Genomic DNA, 24,592 nt, shown 5'->3' with positions numbered 1-24,592 from the left:
TTTGAAGAAAAACAGAATCCCTGGAGATAAGATGACTTGTTTTAGAAAATGCTTTCGGAATTTATATTTTTCAATAAATGAACCAAGAATTCTATAAAGCAAGACTTTTTCAAACTGGAAGGAATGCCCCACAACGTTAGCAGTTTTGTCTCTGGGTTAACAAAAGCACTAATTATTCTTTTCCAAATGCTGTCAATTTTATGTTTTCTAAAATGAGGACTTATTGTTATCCAATGGAAAAAATAAAAATAATTTTCACTTGAAAAAGCAATAGTTAAAAGTTTCCCCTCTGACAATTTCACTCTGAAAGTACTTTTAGGGAGCACTGTGATATACACGCTGTGCAATATTGCTTTTAAGATTATCTTAACATCTTAAAGTGGATTGAGATTGAGATTGAGTTTCCTTGGTCAATAAATTTCAGTTCAGGGAGGAATTTTCCTCAAGGCTTCTTGGCAGGAATCTTACATACTTTTCACCTTTCCTTGGGAGAGTCCTGGGCAGGGTTCTTCCTCATATGTTCCTATCTATCAATTTCTCACATTTGACAGAGACACCACGGGACAAGAATTCAGCTTTTCAGCCCAAAATGCCCGAAGCCAGCACATGCAGCTCCTCCTAAATCACAGAAAAATGCCTGAAAAGTCAAGAAGAATTCAAATTAAGGGACAGAGAGTGAATCACCCAGAGAAAAATGTAAATAGCTATCATGTCAATTATGTTTAATTTTTTCTTAATTTTAGAATAGTTTTACATTTATAGAAAAATTACAAAGAGGATACAGAGTTCTCACATAGCCTACACCCAGCTTCCCTTATTATCCATCTGATATCCAATCCCACTCTCACCCCAATGTCCAAACCTAAATGAGCACAAATTGCAAATGATTGTTGGACTTTAAGCTTCAAGGGCGATGCCGGAGAGCCAGAGACGTGTGTGGGTGGGGTTGCCGAGAAGATCTACTAAATGCAAACTCCATTTCTCATCTGCGAGGTTACATTTGGCCAGCATCCAGCGACGCTGCACTTTCCCCGACACTCTCCCTCTACCATCTCTAAGCCCTTCGCAGAGTCCTTTTATATTTTACATTAGGGTGGTACATTTGTCACAATAAATGAAACAATATGTATATATTATAATTATCTAAAGTCCATACTTTTTCCAGATTTCCTTGATTTTTTACTTAAGGTTCTTTTCTTCCCAGGATCTCACACACAGTCCGCGCTACACTTTATCATCGTGTCTCCTGAGCCTCTGCTTGGCTGGGACAGCGTGTCAATTACATTTTAACCTTTTGAAATCTGGAAGAGCTAAAGGGATGTTGATGTTGTTGTTGTTAAACACTTTACAAACTTACGTATGACTAGACTTTCTCAGGAAGATATCTGAATCCCTAAGACATATGTAAGTTACCAATATCCACTTAAGTGCTAAGCAAATTAGAAAACAAAAGAAACGTCCAGCATATTCACAGATCAATGAGTGTGCTTTATTTCATGGAGCTATCTGATAACTTTTAGGTGGAGAAGCCCATCTGGTTAAATCTGGTTGACACCCAGTGCATTTTAAAAAGCAGAATTCAAAGATAGTGCTGGTCTGCCTCACAGGAGAAAACAGAAATCTGTCAAATGCCTACTGTCGTAAAGGAAACAGGACATACAGTGTCATCTGACACACAGCACCTAGCATAGTGCCTGGCACATGTGTTGAAGGAATAAATATAAATGAATAAATGCAGTCCTAGAGGTGACTGTGGAGAGGGCCCCCACAGCAGAACTTAATTTCAAAGGCTGAGATGATTCATGTGCAAAGTGAAATCTACCATCAACTCTAGAAGAGCAGAACCTCGGGGGACTGTGATTTTTTTTTTTTTTTTTAGCTTATGATTTTAAAAAGACACACACCATAGAGGTGAAGGGCGTATCATAAATTGCTTCTACTTACTGGTTGTGGAGCCTTTAGGAGAGTTATTTAAACTCTTTGAGAGTTGGTTTTCTCATTTGTATAATGCAGATGGTAATAGTTCCTAAGCAGACTTGCTGAGAGAATTAAAGAAGAAAATGTCCAATTTAAGAGTAGCTGCTTGAGTAAAATGGCAAAAGATATCTTCATCATCATTATCATTATCTTCATCATCTTTGCTAACGTCTTTGTCAAAGATGAGAAAACACTCACTTTAGTTGCTACTCAAGGCTATCACATGCAAAGTAAGGACTATTTTCTAATTGCTTTTTCTTGACCGTCATCTCTCTCCAGCACAGAATTTTCACTTCTGAAGCAACTGCATAATATCCTGTCATCTGCCTGGCAAATTTTTCACCATCCTTTGAAGTGCACTCAAAAAGCATCTCTCCTGAAAAGCTTTCGTATGCCTCTCTTTTGGGGATCTGTAACACCAAGTTAATATCTCCATAAAACTCTTATTTTAGATTTTTTTTTTTTTTTTTTTTTTTGAGATGGAGTCTCGCTCTGTCGCCCAGGCTGGAGTGCAGTGGTGCGAACTCGGCTCACTGCAAGCTCCGCCTCCTGGGTTCATGCCATTCTCCTGCCTCAGCTTCCCTAGTAGCTGGGACTACAGGCGCTCGCCATCACGCCCAGCTCTTTTTTTTTTTTGTATTTTTTAGTAGAGATGGGGTTTCACTACATCCTGGTCCCGGCCTCAATCTCCTGACCTCATGATCCACCCGCCTTGGCCTCCCAAAGTGCTGGAATTACAGGCATGAGCCACCGCACCGGGCCTTATTTTAGACACTTAAATTCTGCCTCACATCTATGCCTCTGACCACTTGGTTGGGAGCTACTGAAGAACAGGGATGGAAATGTGTTCATCTCAGTACACCCAGCACCCAGCATACAGTCCGTATTAGTTTTCTAGGACTGCTGTAACAACGTACCACAAACTGGATGGCTTGAAACAACACAAATCTATTGTCTCACAGTTCAAGTCTCAAAGTCTAAAAACATGATGTCAGCAGGACCATAGTTCTGAAGTCTTGGGAGAGAATATTTCTATGTCTCTTTCTGTTTTATGGTGTTGCAGGCAATCCTTGGCATTTCTTTTTTTTTCTTTTTTTTTTAAGATGGAGTCTCGCTCTAGGCTGGAATGCAGTGGCGCAATCTCGGCTCACTGCAACCTCTGTCTCCTGGGTTCACACCATTCTCCTGCCTCAGCCTCCCGAGTAGCTGGGACTACAGCTGCCCACTACCATGCCCGGCTAATTTTTTGTATTTTTAGTAGAGACGGGGTTTCATCTTGTTAGCCAAGATGGTCTCGATCTCCTGACCTCGTGATCTGCCCGCCTCGGCCTCCCAAAGTGCTGGGATTACAGGCGTGAGCCACCGCACCCAGCCTTTTCTTCTTTTTCTTTTTCTTTTTTTTTTTTTTTTGTGACAGAGTCTCACTCTGTTGCCCAGTCTGGAGTGCAATGGTATGATCTTGGCTCACTGCCTCCCAGGTTAAAGTGATTCTCCTGCCTCAGCCTCCTGAGTAGCTGGGATTACAGGCATGCACCACCACACCCGTCTAATTTTTATATTTTTAGTAGAGACAGGATTTCACTGTGTTCGTCAGGCTGGTCTCAAACTCCTGACCTCAGGTGACCCACCCGCTTCTGCCTCCCAAATTGCTGGGATTACAGGTGTGAGCCACCATGCCTGGCCATGCCTGGCCAATCCTTGGCATTTCTTAACTTCCAGCTGCATAACTCCAACCCCTGCCTCTGTTTTCACAAGGTGTTCTTCCCTCTTTGTGCCTGTATCTTCATATGGCATTTTCCTCTCTGGTAGTCTGGTCCAAGAGTGCTTCTCCTTTTCTTATCAGGTCACCAGTTATATTGCATTAAAGGCCGACCCTATACCAGTACAACCTCACCTTACCTTACATCTCAATTACATTTTCAAAGACCCTATTTCTAAATAAGATCACATTCTCAAGGACCAAGCGTTCTTTAACTATCAACCCACAACACTGCCTAACACACAGCAGGTGCTCTGTGATGTCCTAATAAAAGAGTGGATGGATCAATGACTAAATAAACAAACTTAGCCTTCTGATAACCAGATACAGACATTCAGGTGGTAGCTCATTCTTCTGTAACCACAACTATGCTTTAAAATCCTGTGGTTTCTTGGCACTCACAGAAGTCTGCCATTTAAAATCTATGATTAGATAATCCTGTGATAAATCTCTCAGTAATTCCCTTCCAGGGTCTTGTATTTGTATCCAGTTATGAAAAACCCAAGCCAGGGCCTCAAAGGCATAATTTTAAAACCATTTTTTTTTCTTTCTGAGTTAGCTACTGCAGAGAGCATACTAATTATATAAGTCTCCTTTCACCTGTAGAAGGTTCTAACTTGAAGACAAACCACTTCTTTGTAACCACATCCAATTTGGAGAGCAGAAGAAACTGACAAGATTCAAGACAGAAGCCTGCTATTAGCTTTTCTCAGTTCTTAACTTTTTAACGTATGTAATTAGCTTCTTCATTTTTCTCACCTTTTCCACCACAATAGAGGAAAATGAAAGGAAGTACTGCAAATTGTACAAAAACCTAAGGCTTATGATACACTGGATTTTTACTTGCACATTTCCATTTCTTTCATCTCACTTCAAAATCATCAGGAGGTGGCAATGGCTTCCAAGGTATTGAGCCCAAACTCCTATTAGATGTTGCATTTCCTTGGCCAGCATTTGCCCTTTCCTCAACCCTTACTGACTTACGCCCCTTCCCCCCACACAAGATTTTCCTCAAGCCAGTAAATGAAGAGCACATGCAGTCAGCTTTTTTTTCTTTTTTTTTTGAGACGGAGTCTTACTCTGTCGCCCAGGCTGGAGTGCAGTGGCGCAATCTTGGCTCACTGCAAGCTCCGCCTCCCGGGTTCACGCCATTCTCCTGCCTCAGCCTCCCGAGTAGCTGGGACTACAGGCGCCCGCCACCACGCCCGGCTAATTTTTTGTATTTTTAGTAAAGACGGGGTTTCACTGCGTTAGCCAGGATGATCTCGATCTCCTGACCTTGTGATCCGCCCACCTCGGCCTCCCAAAGCGCTGGGATTACAGGCCTGAGCCACCGCGCCCGGCCAGGCAGTCAGCTTTCTAAAGCTCCTATTCTTCATCCCACTTAGCCAGCATGTTATGCTAGATTAGGTTATCTGCTTGCCGCCCAGGGAAACATGAAAAAAAAAGTACCAATATTGGGATTAAATAAATGATTAATGTCGCAGGCAACTTTATGCACATTTACTTGTACTTACAAAAACAGCAAAGCATGACATCCTAAAAACTGTTTGCAACTCTTCTATTAAGGCTGAGATACACAAGTGGAACAGAGGATGAGGAATGGTGCCAGCATTTGGAAAACAAAACAAAACAAACATAATTCTGATAGATCCTTTCTGCAGAATGTGAAATTCTAGTGTTTCTTAGAATGCATCATGGCTTGACCCAATCTTGTCTAAAGAGACTGGTTCTTGGTCCAAAATATAAGCTGAGGGCTTACCTCCATCACTTTGCTGGATTTAAAAATACGCAAGATGGATAATACATTTCTAGAAGAAAATATAACTGGGAATAGCATCATTTAAGAATTAAAATAGCAGCTCCTGCTCCTTTTTTGGAACACTGATTATATGTCAGATTCTGGGCTTAAGATTTTATGTACAATATTCATTTGCTTCTGTAAAATAGGTTATTTTTTAAGTTACATTGTACAGATGAGAAAACCAGATTTTAGATAATTTAATTACTTTGTGCAAAATGACACAGATAAGTGGATGAGCCCAATTTCAAACCCACATTTATCTGATCCAAATGCTCATGTTCCTAAGAATTTGCCATATATAATATACATTCCCATGGCTCAAAAGGCTAATAAGGACAGGATGACCACAATAAGCAACTCTATTCAGAAAGGGAAGAGTGAGAGACACACAGCAGAGCTAATTCTGCTGTCAGATTGAGCACCTGTTATGCTGAGCCTTGGTGAGGGGTTGTGGATGTTCCTAGGATTTGCCCGTTCTTCTCTCTGGGAGGAACTCTCCAGTCTCTTGCTTTTCTTGGTCTTTGGCTCTTCTCTCTGAGAAATTTTCCCTTTTCTATTATCTTCCATAACAACATCCTAAGTAGGCATTGGAAACAGCCCTCCCAAGGGTTAAGCATCTTCCTCAGTCAGCTTTCTAATCAAAGGATCTAGGCATTCGAGGCCTGTTTTCGATATCAAATAATCCAACATCTTAGTCCACCATCATAAGAATGTAATTCACTTATAAAAATAATAGTGTTGAATCTACTGACTCTGACTCTAGTCAATTCCATTTGACAATATTCACACCCATAGTTCTTTATACATATTTTAATGTTCGTTATATTTTTTCATCACCAGTCCTTGCCCTCATCTAATGCAAAGTACCATAAATTTACAAGACTTTAATGAGAAAGTCACATATTTACTATCTGAGACATTTTTTCTAGATATAAGGTTAAGTGCACACCACCTCTTCACTGAATTTTTACTCTTATTAAACCTTAGTCACTGATTTGTCTCTTGTTAAAAGGTTGTTTTCATTGGCCACTTTTGACTCTATGTCTTATCTTTTATCATATGAAGCTTAAAAATTCATTTTTACTGCCCTATAAAGCTCTGAAATATCTCTGTTCCATTTTATTCTTGCTTGTGTACTGGCCACTTTTTTCTAAGCTCATCTCTTCTTATAATAACTCAAAAGCAGTCAACAGCACCCAACCTCTTCTGCTACAGCTACAATTCTGTTACGTGATTTGTCTTCAAGTTATCAAGGGCAACAATTTTAGCAAACTTTCACCATTGCCTAGCTCATCATCTTTCAAGCTGCAAATACAGTTGTTGTTGGGTTTTTTTGTTTTTGTTTTTTTGTGAACAGCCAAATAGTCACTGTGACAATACCTCAAATTTTAGATTTCTGTGATGGTGGTGTCTCATTTCTAAGTACTAGTTATTCCTTCATCAGGATTGACAAATCAGGTCTTGATTCTTAAAGCATGGCTCCGGAAATATGTATCACTTATGTTTTCACTTCAATGATCAAAGCAAGTCATATGGGCCACACCTAATAGATAGGAAAGTGAAATATTACCCACCATGTGCCCAAGAAGAGAGTCATAAATAATTGGAAGATAGCACTAACGCCCACAAAAACACTTGAGAAAATTAACAACAACTATCTATTATCATCTAAAATCCAGTCTATTCTGTTTGGTTGTTCTTTTTGTCTATCCTTACAGTTATAACGTACTGTCTTAATTACTATAGCTTCTAATGATTTCTGATGGTCAGTAAAGTAAGTCTTCAGATTTTGTTCTGAATCTTTGCTATTCTTGGCCCTTTTCAGTTTTATATAACTTCTAAAGTCAACTTGCCAAGTTTCATATGAAAAAAATCAGTCTGTTGGGATTTCAATACAGTTTATAATAAATCTTTAGATTGGGTTAGGGAGAAATAATATCTTTACAATACCGAGTCTTTAGTTTCATTAATATAGCATGTTCTTCCATTTATTTGATTTTCTTTGTCTTAATGATGTTTTATATCTTCTATATAAAGTTATGCATGTTTGACAGATTGTTTATATGTATTTGAAATTTTTCATGTTACTATGCATTATACCCTAAATGGAAATAGTACATTTTATTTCTAATTTGTTGTTGATGACTTCAAAACAGAATTGGTTCTTGTATGTCAAACCTGTATCTAGCAACCTTGGAAAGTCCTCTTAGTAATTATTTTTTATATTTAGATTATTTTGGATTGTCTATACATCTCATCTGTGAATAACAGTTTTAATTTTTATTTTCAAGCTTTATAACTTTTGTTTTGTTTTCTATTATTGAGCTGACTAGGTCCTAGAGTCCAATGATGAACTGAAATGTCTAAAAGAGCCATCCTGTCTCTTTCTCAGTCTCAGGGGAAAGCTTTCAACATTTCAACATTATGTACAATGATGATTCTTAGTTTTTTGTAGACAACTTCTAACAGATTAAATAAGTTCCTTTCTATTATTACTTCATCAGAGAATATATTATAAATTATACATTGAATGTTATCAAATGAATTTATCTATATCAAGATGATTATATAATATTTGCCTTTTTTTGTTAATGTGGTGAAGTATATTGATTTCAAATACTAAAGCAATCTTGCATTCCTAGAATTAACTAAACCTGGTTTTCAAGTAATATTCTTTTATATACTACTGAATTCATTTTGTTAATATTTTAAGAATTTTTGTGCACTGGTTTGTGAAACTGAATATAGAATTATGCATAAATAATATGCATAACTACACAAAAATAACAATATAAAATTTTTTAAAATATTTATTTTATTATGGTATTCTTGTTAGGATTTGGTATCAGGCTTAAGTTGGCCTTATTAAATGGGGTAGGAAATATTTTCCCTTTTCTTATTTTCTGGAATATTTTCTATGATATTGGTGACATTTCCCAAATAAATGTTTGATACATATCCCAGTGAATCTCTCTGGTTTGTAATTTTCTCAGTGGAAGAATTTGAAATTACTGATTCAGTTTCTCCATGGGTATTAGACAATGCAGATGTTCCCTTTATAAGTTTATTCATTTAGGCTGGGTACAGTGGCTCACACCTGTAATCCCAGCACTTTGGGAGGCTGAGGCAGGAAGATCACTTGAGCCCAGGAGGTCAAGACCAGCCTAGACAACACAGTAAGACCTTTTCTCAAAAAAGAAAAATAAATAAGTTAATTAAATAAAACGTTTGCTCATTTAATCAAAATGTTCAAATATATTAAAATATAGTTAATTATGTCATCTAACAGAGTTTTTCTTCTAATGAACTTTAAATGTCTGCAATGTCTGTAATAGAAATATTCCCTTTTTATTGTTGACATTGGTTGTTTGTGTCTTATCTATTTTTTCTTGATCATTCTTGTCACAGAGTTATTAATTGTGTTAGTCTTCTTAATGCACCAATGTTTGACTTTGTTGACTCTCTTTAATGTATGTTAGTTTTCTATTTTATTATTTTGTCTTATGATCTTCATGCTTCTACATTTTAAAAAATTAAATTTGCAGATCTTTTTCTACAATCTTGAGATAGATGATTGGATAATTAATTTTTAGACTTTTAAAAATATTTTCAGCAAAGGCTATGTATTTCCCTCTCTATGAACATTTGGCTGCATCCTATCATTTTTATAGTATTCCATTCAAAATATTTTCTAATTTCCACTTTGATCCATAGGTTATTTCAAGTGTATTTTTTAATCCAAAAACATTAGTTATTTTCTTTTTGTTGTTGATTTTTAGCTTATTTTCACTGTGGTAAGATAAAATATTCTAAAAGATTTCAATTCTTGGTTGTTGAGACTTGTTTTGTGGCTCAAAATAATTTTTTAATAGGTGAGCATTGTCTCTGTTCTTGAAAAGACTATATTTTGCAGTTCATTGGTTGCAGTATTTTATGTGTATAAATTAGATTCCATTTGGTCATCATGTCATCCAAATATTCATGCTTAGTAATTTTTTGTGTGCTTTTTCTGTTAATTACTGAGAGAACTGTGTTAAAAATCTCTCAACATGATTATAGATCATTTTTTATCATCTTAGTTATGCTTAAAGTATTTTGAACCTTTGCCATTAAGACATACATATTTAGAGTATTTAGGTCTCCCTGGTAAATTGAAGATTTTATTATTAAGAAATATCACTTGATCTTTAAAAATATTCACCTTAAATCCTATATTGTATGATATTAACAGTTATACCCGCTTTCTTATTATTAAGCTTTGCATAAAATACCTTAAATCCTATATTGTATGATATTAACAGTTATACCCGCTTTCTTATTATTAAGCTTTGCATAAAATATTTTTTCTCTTTACTTCCTGAATTCTTAATTTTAATGTATCTCCTATAATAATCATATACTCATGTTTTAATCTACCTAAAATATTGCATTCTAATTGAAATATTTCATCTATTTTCATTTAAGGAAAGTACTGACACACTTGATTTTAAATTTACCACTTTATTCTTATTATTTGTCTTACCTGTTCTATATTACTATTTTCTCCCATTTTTCTGTCTCTTCTGGATTGAGTGGTTTTTATTGTTCTACTACTCTAATAACCCATTCGTTTAACATTATTTTACTACTATTTAAAGAGCTACCTGGAGATTTCAACAGATACTCTTGGTTAATCACAGTCTAGTATAAATTAGTATTTTAATTTCATCCTAACAATTCCAGAAACTTGAACCCCATTTTCCTTATCCCAATATGTGTAGTATGTTATATTTTTGTTTGTATATACTGTAGCCCTAACAAGACATTATATTATCTTTTATTTATAAACTCAATATTTCATTAAGATATAATTGTATATTTATTCTTTCTTGTGCTCTTTATTCTTTTTTCATCTCCAAGTTTCCATATGGTATTATTTTCCTTCTGATTGAAGATGCATTAGTATTTTCTTTAGCAAGTCAAGCAAATACATTTTTGCCCTATTCCATATCTCCTTAGCCCACTCCTGATTTTAGCTCTACCTGTACTGAACAGGTTTGCACACAATGACAACATCCCATCTCCAGTGTCAGCTATGTCTCTGTACTTTCAGACTCAGTGCATTTGCTAAAGTCAAGGGTGCTTACTCAGCCTACCTGCAGAACAGCCCCAGGTATGACCATGGAGGCTACCCTCATCAATTCTCTGTCAACTTTTTCTTTATGTAATTTGAAACAATGATATTAAATATATACTATTAGATTTTTATATCCTCTTGAATTTATCCCTTTAGCATTATGAAAATACCGGTCATTATCATCAGTATTCTTTTTACTAGTATTTGCACTATTTGTCATTTTAATGCTTTTAATTACAACCTTTGTTTTTATATTTGAATTATGTTTTTTATAAACAACAGATAGTTAAGTCTCTTTAACTTTTGCATTTTGTGGTTTTACTATGATACATTTAGGTCAAGATTGCCTCTCCATTTATTCTACTCAGATTCCACTGGGCTACCTAAATTTAAAGTTTGTTTTCTTTGAACAATTTTGAGAAATATTTAGTCATTATCTTTTTGAATATTGATTTTTCTCCCATTCCTTTTCTTAATTCCTTCTGTAACTCTTATTAGAAATGCTGTATATCTTTTTATACAGCCCTTTATATATTTTTATGCCTATTTAATGTACTTAATCTCTACATTTCTTTGATTGCATTCTGGAAAAGACTGAAATTATCTTCCAGTTTACTAATTCTCTCTTCAGTTGTGTTAAATCTGCTCTGTAATTTATCAATTTTGTTTTTTGACATTTTATTTGTATTGTCATACTGGAGGTTCTATCTTATTATTTCTAAAACTTATTTTGTTTTTATAGACCTTTGTTCCTTTTTCATGTTTTCATTTATTTAAACATTAAACATCATTATTTTATTTTGCACTTCTGATAATTCTATTAACTAATTCTGTAGCATGTGCTGTTTCTGCTAGCTTTGCCTCATGGTGGCTTATTTACTTGTGTGTTTTCTGATATTTTTTGTGAGCTCCTCAACTTTCTTGGAACTTTGTCTATGGGAACACCTTGAAGCACACTTTGAATCTGCTTTCCTTCGAAAAGCATTTAATGATTGACTTGCTGATCACATATTTTTTCATCATGTGTGTAGTGGAAGAACTTTTTTCTCTCTTCTGTCAACGAGTTCAAGATGGTCAAATCCCTTGGATGTCTCCTTCTATGTATCAGGTTTTCCTTTTTTTTTTTCCTTATTTATCCTTCCCTTAAGGATGTAGTTCTCTTGGGCACAACTTGATGCTAGTGTCTCCTACTGGATTCTCCATACCGAGTAAGCCCTAGGATTTATCACAGTAATGTACTTTTCAAGGTGAAAGTACAAGGCTCTTAGTGTTTGGCAAGGTCATCATCTGTCTACTGGAATCAAGGGCATACAAAATGTTTGGCTTATCCTGGTGATGTTAACACCCACTGATATTCTTTGCCTAGATTAATTTATTCATTAAAATTCACGAAAGAGTAGTATTTTTATAGTAACATTGTTTCCTCCTTCTTTCACTGTAACATTTCTATAAGGAGAAAATGCTCCCTCATCAATCCTACTTCATTACCCTGAATAGAGTTGCCAGACTTATTTAGTGCCAGACTTTAGTGTAAGTACAATATTTGGGACATACTTAAACTAAAAATTTATTAGTTGCTTACCTAGGCATTCTGAATTTTATCTGTCAAACCAAACTCTGACATTCATACATCTCACATATTTTTTAGAAACAGGATAAGTGCTTGATTCTCTTACTTCATTTACCAGTTACGATGATAATAAAAATGAGTTGGTTGGAAATGATGTGGAATTCTCAATGTATCCTCTTTTAAAAAGTTATTATAAATAGAATATTCACAAAAATGGATATATCATTTCATTAAAATAGACAAACCCTAAAAATTTGAAATAACAAAAACTGCATTTCTAATAAGTTAAAATAAAGCTAGAAATTAATAATGAAATTGGAAACAAAAAACCCAGGCAGAGCCAAGCTCAGTGGCTCATGCCTGTAATCCCAGCATTTTGGGAGGCCAAGGCGAACGGATCACAGGAGGTCAGGAGTTCAAGAACAGCCTGGCCAACATGGTGAAACCCCATCTCTACTAAAAATACAAAAATTAAGGCATAGGAATGACACAATGGACTTTGGGGATTCAGGGGGAAAGAGTGGGAAGAGGGTAAGGGATGAAGACTACAAATTATGTGCAGTGTGTACTGCTCGGGTAGTGGGTGCACCAAAATCTCACAATCACCACTAAAGAACTTACTCATGTAACTAAATACCACCTGTTCCCCAGTAACCTATGAAAATAAAAAAATTTTTTTAAAAATTAGCCAGGCATGGTGGTGGGTGCCTGTAATCCCAGCTACTCAGGAGGCTGAGGCAGGAGAATCACTTGTACCTGGGAGGCGGAAGTTGCAGTGAGTCGAGATCATGCTACTGCACTCCAGCCTCGGCAACAGAGAGAGAAACTCCGTCAAAAAAAAAAAAAAAAAAAAAGCAGCTGAACATCAATATTTTCTTAAAGAATAAAGATTTGCTACAAAAGAATGTATATAAGTCACAAGAAAAAAATTACTACACAGAAAACTTAGGAAATGTAGCCAAAGTTGTAAATCAGAAGATAATCCATAGCCTAAGAAACCAAAGTTTGCCAAATTTATTTGACTACAAAACTTATGTTTTTTGCTATTATGTACTCACATCTCATAAAATTAATGCTTCACAATAAAATTACTTTGTGCAATTAAAGAAGACCAGAGTTTGGGTTGAGGGAGGGAAATAAAGGCAAGATTTAATATAGTTTTTATTGGTTTGTTTTAGGCTTACGTTGAATAACATTCACACAAAATTCCTAAGCCAACTGTAATGTGCAAAATAAAAGAGGAAATGACTCCATGTTATGTGCTCATTGCACAGTGAATGAATGAATATCCACCCAGTAATATTGGGAAAACCTGCTACTTAGGGGAAAATGGTATTTCTCTGACACTATTAGCACATTTTTATGTAGTTTGTGGTTGAACTCTGATAAATTTGTTGACATATCTAAGCATTGCAGAGTGACATCAATCCAAGAGCATGGAAAGTTATGATTTTTGTGAAATCCTTCTGCTTAAACCCCTCCAATAACTTGCCATTTCACATGGAGTAAAAGCAAGTCTTTTCAGTATCCTTCATGGACAAACCTACATGATCTTCCAGCCCCTGACCATTCAGGCCACTCATCTTTCCTAATGCAGCTCCTATTTGTTGCCACCTGCCCACTCTTTTCCAAGGACACTAGCTTTCTTGCTGTTTCTAAAACATGATAAGTGCTCAGCTACCTTGGGGCTTTTACACTGCCTATTCCCTCTGCTTGGAACACCCTTCCCCTCAATAATCACGTGACTAATGCCCTAAACTCTTTCAAGCACTTGATCAAAGGTCATCTTCACAGTGAGGCTTATCCTGCTGTAGTATTTAAAATTAAAAATACTTGGCACTCCTGATCTCTTTTTCCTGTTCTGATTTTCACTTTTATATAGTATTTACACCTTTTACCATTCCATATAATTCATTATTTTGCAGCTATTTTCTGCCTCCTCCTGTAGATAGTCTATGAGAGCTAGATCTCTGTCTATTTGATTTACTAAAGTATCCCAAGTGCCTAGAATACTGCCTGGCACATGAGAGATAGGCACTAATTTTACAGTGTTCCATAAATACATGGATAATGAACATGCAGTTTGTATTAAGAATGTGAGGGAGAATGGATTAAATAAACTCACCCACGTTTTTCATTTTAGAATCTGTGTTATTTGAGTTAACATGCTCCATGACCAGATACAAAGGCATGGCCACTGATCCATGGGTGGGAATTCACTTCTACAGCCATCAGGGAAAAGGGAAAAAGAAAAGTATTTTTAACAGTTTGTCACCCCAGGGGATCTCTAAAATCCAGTTTTGATGAAAATCAAATTTCAATAGCACAAGACACCATCTACAATTCTCAGGGCCCAGGGATGTTTAAGGCAAATTAATTTGATACAAAATAAAAACAAGACACTATTTGAAATGATCCTCATTAAATAATGTTCCAACACATTTCCCATAGCTCTTCAGTTTTTCACAAAAGATTCTCTTTTGCATATTCCAGTTTCCTAAAGGTTATTCTTTCTATTTCCTCTTCTCCAATGCCTCTGGCCAGATTAGAAAGTGATGACCGAAGGACCTTTACAATTCAAAGAATAAATCAAAAATGTCATGCGCATCTGAATTCATCCTGTTAGCCCATCTCTCTTATCAGACCCCATATCCTTGGAAATGAAATAGCTGGAGCCAACCCCATGGGAACCATGCATGTCCATCGGTCTCTGATTCACCAGGCTGCTGGAGCAGCGGCTGTTAGCTTGCCATGAATAATGTACGAGGTGCATGTCCCTGATTTGCTCCTTTATTAGCACTTGAAGGTGAATAGCAAATTTGTTTAATGTCATTTACCACTCTATTCTAAATTTGAGAGAAGTATATAGAATCATTGCATATCTGTGCTTCCAGGAATATGCTTTTAAAAAAATAAACCAGTAATCATTTGTGTAAATTAATATAACTGCTCTGTTAACGCTTCCCCCTTTAATATGTAGCACAGAGTTCTAGGGCTGTCTTCCGTCTTAGATGGGAAACTTTAAACCTGGCCGTTATGTAGCATGCTGTACCTGAAAAGGCAGCAAAATGCCATCATGGTAAAGGTAACGGAAGGTAAGGTGAAGCGATGGGAAGACAATAATAATGCTTGCTGTACAGAGCAAGGAGCCACTCTGTGCCAGCCCATTACTGGGAGTTTTCATAAATTATTTTCTTTAAAAATACAGAATATAAACATACCCCAGAATGTTGATGCACTCAAAGTGATCTTAAATAATATATTACCAAACATATCAAAGAGGCCCTGGGAAGAGAGTCTTCCTCATGTTATGGCTACAGGGGATGCTACAGGGGATGAGAGAAACATGGAGGCTCTTGAAAAGCAAAGCTAGGGAGCATTCTGAAGAAGGATCAAGTCACAAAGCAAGAGAGGCCCATTGTTCATTGTTCTGAGAACTATTTTCTCAGTGACATGTCTCTTTCTCCAGTCAAAAAGGTAAAAAAAAAAAAAAAAAAAAAAAGGAGGGAGGGGAGGAGAGAGGAAAGAAAAAGGGAGGGTAAATGCAGGCAGGCAGGGAGAAAGGCAAGGAAGGGAAAAGCCAACTCAAATTGAGCCCAGCACCATGCAGATGTTTTGCACAGATTATTTCATTTACCCGCATAGTTACCTTGTAATATCAATACTATGATTGTCCTCACTTATCTGACAAAGGAACCACAGCTTACTGAGGTTAAGTATTTGGCCCAGGATCACATAGCTAGTTAGTGAGGATGCCCATATTTGAATCAAGATCGGTTTGATCTGAATGTAGAACTCTTCCTTGTTCTAAGTGCTACAAACAAGGAAAGGCATTGAGCATAACCTAGTGCCCTCCTCCCTCAGTTAATCTTCTCCTTGGGGCACAAACCTTAATCATTTGCATAGAGATCAATGCAACAGCTCTGGTTTCCATACACAGTGCTGTCAAAAGCCCTATTCCTTCAGAGAGTTACAGGATGCTTTTAATTTTCATCCTCACTGGGAAAGCCAGGATGCTTAGAACCAAGTGTTACCTTCAAGTAAACTCACTGGTTTGATCTTTAGGGTTAGTAGGCTATGTATCTTCTTTTTTCTTATAATTATTTCTATTTTATATTCCTTTCATATTAGTTTTATTATTCCGCCTGTTCAAGTGTCTTTCTGCATGCATGCTCCCTGATCATGAGACACAGGAAACACTGCTAGTTTGGGCTTACTTTGGACTATTCCATTATCACCTGAGCACTTGTGGAAATAACTGAAATATCAGACAAACATTGTGTATCACAATCTCGGCATCACGTGGTGTGTAATAAATAGACAGCATTATATAATACATGGATAAATACTGCTTGCAAGTAGCATGAAGACAGTGTCAATTCCTATGTGAGTTCAGCCGTTAAGTGCTCAACCAGATCCCTGATCGGCATGAGATTTCTGCTTCTTTCCAAACCTAGGTGGAGGGGACACAGTAGTATATGAGTGTATCAGTTACGATAGGTCAGGTTATTCCATGGTAACAAGTAACCCCAATTTCCCAATGGCTTTACCAACAAAGGCTCATTTCTCTTCCATACCACATATTCATCACGGGTTCTCTGGGAGCTCTGTTTCCTATTACCCCACTCTTTAACCCAGGCTAACAAAGCAGCCACCATTGGAGATACTGCCCATCAATATACTGGAGGAAAAGGGAGAGTTTCTGACTAGATATAAAACATGTTACCTTTTCTCACATTTCACTGGCAAGTCACTCAACCACCAATATCTCCAAAGAGATGAAATGCAGTCCTACCAGAAGCCAAGAGAAGAACTGAAGAACTTGGTGGGATGATTGTCACATTACATGAGTTCAGTCTTTGTCCTATCTTTTATGGCAATTGTCAGTTTCCTGGCTCTTTTCCCCTTTGATCCACTTGACATAGCTCCCTGAATTAGTTTGCTAGGTCTGCCGTAACAAAATACCACAGACCAAGTGGCTTAAACAACAGACATTCATTGTCTCACAGGTTTAGAGACTGGAATTCCAAGATCCAGGTGTCAGCAGAATTGGTTTCTTCTAAGCCCTCCATTCTGCTCTTGTAGATGACCACCCTGTCCCTCTCTATGTCTTCATATGGTCTTTCCTCTGTGTGTGTGTGTGTGTCTGGGTTCTAATCTCCTTTTCTTGCAAGGACACTACTTATATTTGATTAGGACTCAACCCTTAGGGGTTCCCTAATCAAATATAAGTAGTGTCCTTGCAAGAAGTTATTTTAATTTAAACATGTCTATAAAGATGCTATTTCCAAATACAGTCACATTCTGAGGTACTGGGGGTTAGGACTTCAAAATGTGAGTTTGGAAAGGACACAGTTGAGCCCATACCAGTGTCTTACTCGCCATCATTGTGTAGTCTCTACAGATCAGGGCCTGCCTTCTCTTTCTCCAATCTGTTTTCTACACAACCACCAATGGGACTGTGTTGCATAGGGCTCAGGAAAACACCTACAAGCATCGCTTGGTGCAAGGTGAAACACTGCCGGAAGTGCTGACAAAGTGCACAGGTCTCCCATTCTCCTGCCATACTGAGGAAAAGCGTGTTGGGACTAGACATGACTGGACACAGTGTCTTCCCTTTTTACGGAACAAGTGTGAGAGCATCCTTGCACAAGGGGACTCAAAATTATGGTTTATACACTAAGTAGTTTGGACTTACATGCCAGATGTTTAGAGGAGTGTTAGGAAGTACCAGAAGCAAAGCAACTGGAGAGTTTGCAATCCATTAGTCCTAGTGGAAAGGAGAGCCCTGTTCCCTCTAGGCTCCAAGGGCATCTGTTAGACAATCTCTGGTTCACTTCATAGCAATCTGGTTGGAAACACAAATTTAGTTTCGTTCTGTTTCTCAAAACATGCCAAAGGTTTCACATTGCTCATAGGATAAAGCCAAACTCCTAACCATGACCTTCAAAGCCCTGTATAAACTGTCCCCTGTTCACCTCTCCAACCTCCTCTTGAGCCTCTCTCCTCTTGTTCATTATGGTCCAGCCACACTAGTCTCCTTCAGTTTCCTTGAACACCCAGCATTCTGCCCTGCTTTGATGCCATCATACATAGTGGTTGCTAGACCTGGAATGCTCCCCCAGTACTCTTTAAATTGCTCATTCCTTCTCATGCTTCAGATTTAGGTTGATGTCACTTCCTTAGAGATCCGTCTAGATCTTCAATGTGAATAATGTCCCCTCAAATTAGCCTTGTTAATTTTTAATCACCCTATTTGTTAGATTTATGGCACTTATCACTATTATACCAGCGGTTATATTTGCACACACACAGAAATATACTTGTGTGTTATATAATTTTCTCCCAAATATTTTGCTCTTCACTATACCCCAGCATACAGCAAAGCACCTGGCTTATGTGGTAAGCAACAAGTGCAATGGGATTGTTGTAATATTTGATGTTTATGGAATCCCTTTTTAAAGAACATAAAACGTCATGCAGACATCAGCTGGTATTATTCCTGTTAATCATATGAGCCATATTTGCTTAACAGCATTTCCAGAATAGGAGGAGTAAAGGGAAGCGGTAAAAACAGAAAGGCAAGGCTGGGCACAGAATTATCCACTGATGCAACCCCTCACTTACTCCATCCAATTCTTCCCTAAGGAGTCAGCTAAGGAGGCTGTGTCATCTGGTAGCCAAAGCACTGATGTCCACAGTGTTCTCAAGCCAAAGGCCATTCACTGCTTGCATTTACTAGATACGGCTGAAAGGAATCTGCAGCTTTATCAAGGGGAAGGAGGAGAGTGAGGAGCCAAGATGTTATAGATGCCTGCTAGGTGATACTACTTCACCCGGTCCTTAGCCACAGGAGCTAAAGATTACCCATTTTAGTGATGAGGAAACTAAGACATAGTAAGAAGCCTTGCCTTAGAACACTCATGCAGGTTATAATAGAGTCACAACCTAAACCCAGGTCTCTGTGATGTAAAAATTCATATTCTCCCTGGAGCTTTTCAATCCTCAAAATATCTGGTGGTGCTTTGGTTTAGAAACCACATCCACATTCATTATCCAAGTTCAATCTCAACATGATCTTCCAGCCCAAAAATTATTCTTTCACTTGAAGAAAAAGAATATGTACAATAGATAGACTTGAATGAATGAATGAATGAATGAATGGACTCATCTTCTAGAAGGTGAATTGAAAGGACTAAAACTTAAATACACATCACCTAGCTTCAGATCCAGACCTCTTGCACTGTATTTGAGTTTTGGATGGAGAAAATAGCCAAAGAATCCCTTTTGGTCACAAACTGCTTAGTAAGGGGATAGACAATTTGCTCCACAAATATTTATTTTTGATTTTATTTTTCAACTTCTATTTTAGATTTAAGGAGTACCTGTGTGGGTTTGTTACCTGTGTATATTCTATGATGCTGAGGTTCAAGTTACAAATGATCCCATTATCCAAGTAAGTATAGTACCCACTAGTTTTTCAACCCTTGCCCTTCTCTTCCCTCTAGTAGTCCCCAGTTTCTATTGTTGCCATCTTTATGTCTATAAGTACCCCATATTTAGCTCCCACTTATTGACAACATGCGGTATTTGATTTTCTGATTCTATATTAATTCACTTAGGATAATGGCCTCCAGCTCCATTTATGTTGCTGCAAAAGACACGATCTCATTCTTTGTTATGGCTGTATGGTATTCCATGGTATATATGTACCATATTTTCTTTATCCAGTCCACCATTGATGGGTACCTAGATTGAGTCCATGTCTTTGTTATTGAAAATAGCGCTATGATGAACATATGAATACAGGTGTCTTTTTGGTAGAATGATTTGTTTTCTTTTGAATATATACCCAGTAATGGGATTGCCGGGTTGAATGGCAGTTCTGTTTTTAGTTCCTTGAGAAATCCCCAAACTGCACAGCAGCGGAATTAATTTACATTCCCACCAACAGTGTATAAGTGTTCTCTTTTCTCTGCAGACTCACCAGTATCTGTTGTTTTTTTGAATTTTTAATAATAGCCATTCTGACTGGTGTGAAATGGTATCTCATGGAGGTTTTGATTTGCATTTCTTTGATGATTAGTGATGTGGAGCATTGTTTCATATGTTTGTTGGCCGATTATATGTCTTCTCTTCTTCTTTTGAGGAGTATCTGTTCACATCTTTTGCCCATTTTTTAGTGGAATCATTTGGGGTTTGCTTGATTATTTGTTTAAGTTCCTTATACATTCTAGACATTAGAGCTTTGTCAGATGTGTAGCTTGTGAATATTTTCTCCCATTCTGTTAACTGTCCTGTTTACTCTGTTGATAGCTTATTTTGCTGTGCAGAAGCTTGTTGGTTTAATTAGGTCCAACTCATCAATTTGTTTTTGTTGCAATTGCTTTTGAGGACTTAGTCATAAATTCTTTCCTAAGGACAATGTCCAAAATGGTGTTCCTAGGTTTTCTCCTAGATTCTTATAGTTTGAGGTCTTACATTTAAATCTTTAATCCATCTTGAGTTAATTTTTGTATATGGTAAAAGGTAGAGTTCCAGTTTTATTCATCTGCATATGGCTGGCCAGCTATTCCAGCACCACTTATTGACTAGGTAGTCCTTTTCCCATTGTTTATTTTTGCTGACTTTGTCAAAAGTCAGATTGTAATAAGCATTTGGCTTTATTTCTGGGTTCTCTTTTCCATTCCACAGGTCTATGTGTCTGTTTTTGTACCAGTACCACGCTGTTTTGATTATTGTAACCTTACAGTACAGTTTAAGGTCAGATAATGTGATGCCTCTGGCTTTGTTCTTTTTGCTTAGGATTACTTTGACTATTCAGGCTCTTTTTCGGTTCTGTGAAATTTTCAAATAGTTTTTCTAGTTCTGTGAAAAATAACATTGGTAGCTTGATAGGAACAGCATTGTTTGTAGATTGCTTTGGGCAGTATGGCCATTTTAATGATATTAATTCTTTCACTCCATGAGCATAAAGTATTTTTCCATTTGTTTGTATCATCTATGATTCCTTTCAGCAGCATTTTGTAGTTCTCCTTATAGAGATCTTTTACCTCTTTGGTTAGATGTATTCCTAGTATTTTATTATTTTTGTGGCTATTGTAAGTGGGATTGAGTTTATTTGTCTCTCAGCTTGAAAGTTATTGGCATATAGAAATGCTACTGATTTTTGTTCATTGGTTTTGTATTGTGAAAGTTACTGACGCCATTTATATGTTCCAGAAGCCTTTTGGTGGAATCTTTGGGGTTTTCTAGGTATAGAATAACATCATCAATGAAGATAAATAGTTTGACTTATTTTCCTATTTGGATGTGTTTTGTTTCTTTCTCTTGCCCAATTGCTCCAGCTAGCACTTCCAGGATTATGTTGAACAGGAATTGTGTGAGTAGGCATGCTTGTCTTATTCCAGTTCTCATGGGGAATGCTTCCAGTTTTTGCCCATTCAGTATGGCGTTGTCTGTGGGTTTGCGATAGATGGATGTTATTATTTTGAGGTATGTTCCTTCGATGCCTCGTTTCTTGAGGGTTTTTATCATGAAGGAATGTTTGGATTCTATCAAGAGCTTTTTCTGCATCCATTGAGATGATCATATGATTTTTTTATTTTTAATTGTTTTATGTGTTGAATCACACTTATAAATTTGTATAGGTTGAACCAATCCTGCATCCCAGGAATGAAGTCGACTTGATTGTGGCAAATTAGCTTTTTGATGTGCTGCTGGATTCTGTTTGCTAGTATTTTGTCGGGGACTTTTGTGTCTATGTTCATTAGGGATATTGGCCTGTAGTTTTTGTTGTTGTTATGTCTTTGCCAGGTTTTGATATCAGTGTTATACTGGCTTCATAGAATGAGTTCTATGATGTTCACAGGAGGATTAACTCCTTCCCAGTTTTTTGGAGCAGTTTGAGCAGAATTGGTACCAACTTTTCTTTGTACATCTGGTAGAATTCAGCTGTGAATATATCTGGTCCAGGGCTTTTTTTGGTGGTAGAGTTTCTTATTACTGATTCACAATTTACTGGACTGATGGAACATACTCCACGATCAACCACATGCTCAACCATAAAGCTAGTCTCAATAAATCTACAACAACTAAAATCATACCAAGCACAGTCTTGGACCAGTATTGGTCCAAGAACTTGATATTGGTCTCTTCAGGGTTTTGATATCTTCCTAATTCAACCTTAAGACATTGTGTTTCCAGGAATTTATCCATTTCCTCTAGATTTTCTAGTTGGTATGCATAGAGGTGTTTATAACAGTCTCTGAGGATTTTCTGTATTTCCATGAAATTGTAACGTCAACTTTGTCATTTCTGATTGTGCTTATTTGGATCTTCTCTCCTTTATCCTTTGTTAATTTCGGTAGTGGTCTACAGATCTTGCTTAGCCTCATAAAGAACCAACTTTTGCTTTTGTTTATTCTTTGCCTGGATTTTTGGTTCTCAATTTTGTTCTGTTCCTAACTCAGGTTTTAGTTATGTCTTTTCTTCTGCTAGCTTTGGAGTTGGTTTGTTCTTGTTTTTCTAGTTCCTCTAAGTGTGATGTTAAATCATTAATTTAATATCTTTCTATCTTTTTGAAGTAGGCATTCAATGCTATAACTTTCTTCTTACCACTGCTTTTTCTGCATCCTAGATATTTTAGTATGTTTATCTCTGTTTTTATTTATTTCAAAGAATTTTTTATTTCTGCCTTAATTTCATTGCTTACCCAAAAGTCACTCGGGAGCAAGTTGGTCTTATCTGATATAAAAATAGCAACCCCTGCTCTTTTTCGCTTTCCATTTATGTGGTAGATCTTTCTCCAACATTTTACTTTGAACCCATGAGTGTTGTTACATGGGAGGTGGGTCTCTTGAAGACAGCAAATAGATGGGTCTTTTTTTTTTTTCCATCCAACTTGCAACTCTGTGCCTTCAAGGCTTATATTGACATGGGAGGTGTTGATTCTTTCATGAAGTTGTCAGCTGGTTGCTTTGTGGTTTCTATTGTGTGGTTGCTTTAAAAGGTCTGTGGGCTATATACTTAGGTGTTTTTTGTGGTAGCAGATATTGCTCTTCTGTTTCCATGTTTGGGACTCCCTTGAGCATCTCTTGTAAGACTGGTCTAGGGATAATAAATTCCCTTAGTGCTTGCTTGTCCGGAAAAGATCTTATTTCCCTTCACTTATGAAGCTTAGTTTGGTTCATAAGTGATTAATTTGGGATAAAAATTCTTGCTTTGAATTCTTTAAGAAATTATTTAAGAATGCTGAAAGTAGGCCCCCAGTCTCTCTTTGCTTTTAAGGTTTCTCCTGAGTAGTCCACTATTAGCCTGATAGAGTTCCCTTTGCATGTGATCTCACCTTTTTCTCTAGCTGCCATTAAGATTGTTTTTAGCACTGACTTTGGACATTCTGGTGACTATATGTCTTGGTGATGTTCATTTTCTACAGCATCTCACAAGTGTTCCCTGGATTTCCTGTATCTGATCTCCACCTCTCTAGCAAAACTAGGGAAGTTTTCTTAAATTATTCTCTCAAATATGTTTTCAAGATTGTTTGCTTTTTCTCTTTCTCAGGAGCATCAATCCTTTATAGGTTTTTTCACTTTGCATAATTCTATATTTCTTGAAGACTGTTCATTTTTTAACTGTTCGTTTTTTAAAATTCCTTTTTCTTTATTTTTGTCTGACTGGGTTAGTTCAAAAGGTCAGTCTTCAAGCTCTGAAATTTTTCCTTCTGCTTGGTCTGGTCTATTGATAAAACTTTCAAGTGTATTTTGAAATTCTTTAAAGTCAGTTTGTCAATTCTAGAAGTTCTGATTGATTTCTTTTTAAAATGTTTATCTCTTCCTTCATTTCCTGGATTGCTTTAGAAGTTTCTTTGTGTAGATTTTCAACCTTGTTTTGGATCTTGCTATGCTTCCTTGCAATCAATGCTTTGAATTCTTCATCTGTCATTTTTCAGTTTCCATTTTGTTTTGGGACCATTGCTAGAGAGCTAGTGTGATCTTTTGGTAGCATCACTATAGATTTTTCATGGTGCCAGAATTTTTGTGCTGCTTCCTTCTCATCTGAAGATGGTTGTACTTCTAATTTTTGTAATTACTTTTGTACAGGAAAGATTTTTTTGCTTTCTTCCCCTACAATATTATTGGATTTTTGTTTTCTTTCCCTTTCCACCTCTCCCCAGAGGGTGTGATTGCAGAGAAGCTTGGGTAGAATTTTGTGGCTTTGCTTTTATATCCCTATGCACTTCTTTTGGCAGGTTTTACATTGGGCTGTGCAGTTTGACCTACAAGCCAGTAAATGATGCATAGAGTTAGGAGCCAGCTGCAGCCAATGTGGCTAGGTATATACTTGATCCTTGTTTACTGGCAGAAG

Source organism: Pongo abelii, chromosome 16 (assembly GCF_028885655.2).
Source record: "Pongo abelii isolate AG06213 chromosome 16, NHGRI_mPonAbe1-v2.0_pri, whole genome shotgun sequence".
NCBI classification, from domain to species: Eukaryota; Metazoa; Chordata; class Mammalia; order Primates; family Hominidae; genus Pongo; species Pongo abelii.
The sequence above is the reverse complement of the archived record's forward strand: the minus strand, read 5'-3'. Positions refer to the sequence as shown.